Source organism: Nilaparvata lugens, chromosome 9 (genome assembly GCF_014356525.2).
Source record: "Nilaparvata lugens isolate BPH chromosome 9, ASM1435652v1, whole genome shotgun sequence".
NCBI classification, from domain to species: domain Eukaryota; kingdom Metazoa; phylum Arthropoda; class Insecta; order Hemiptera; family Delphacidae; genus Nilaparvata; species Nilaparvata lugens.
This window is the reverse complement of record NC_052512.1, coordinates 36,902,696-36,903,484: the sequence shown is the minus strand read 5'-3', so window position 1 is coordinate 36,903,484 and position 789 is coordinate 36,902,696.

The window sequence follows — 789 nt, the reverse complement described above, 5'->3', positions numbered from 1 at the left end:
ATTTTGTTATTCAATTTGGTTTGTAAACAATCTAAATTAGAACTTTTCTGTTTTCAAATTTTTGGATTAAAAATTGGACCTGAATTCAAGTGTATTGAACATAACCTACTTTTAAGACTATATTTATAGTGTATAAATCAAAATTCGGGGAAGAAAATGTTTTGGGCTGTGCCTGTTAGTCCTTCCCCAATCATTTTAAAGAATTGTGTTCTGTTTATCAATGAATAAATAACGATCAATTTCTGTATATATTTTTATATTTGGTCATTTATTTTTTTTTTAATATTTGGTTATTCATATTTATTCATGGTTATTTATGTCCAACGAATCTCGATAACGACTTGAACGATTTTCACGAAATTTGAAAAATAGTAGGTTCATGAAATGAAAATTTGATTGCACTAGGTCTCATCCCTGGGAAAACTCACTAAACGACATTAAAATGATTATTCATGCTTGGAAATCAGCTGAGACTATCGTCGTCTGTGGATAATGAAAAAATGAGTAAGACGCGCTCGGTCTGTGGAAAATAAAAATATCTCATCCCAAAAATTCATAAACATCAAAATTTCAAACACTTCTCGACTCGTCAAGGTGGTCCAAAATCATGCATCATAAGTCAAATTCGGTCAAAAAATGGAAAATTTATTGTTCCAATACACAAAAATTGCCAATTTCTATATTCAAAGCTATGTATCTCGGTAACCCTTATTATAAAAATCATTACTTAATCTTAAAATGTGCAATAGAAGTTTCTCTTTCATCTACAGTGAACGATTCATGGAAAAA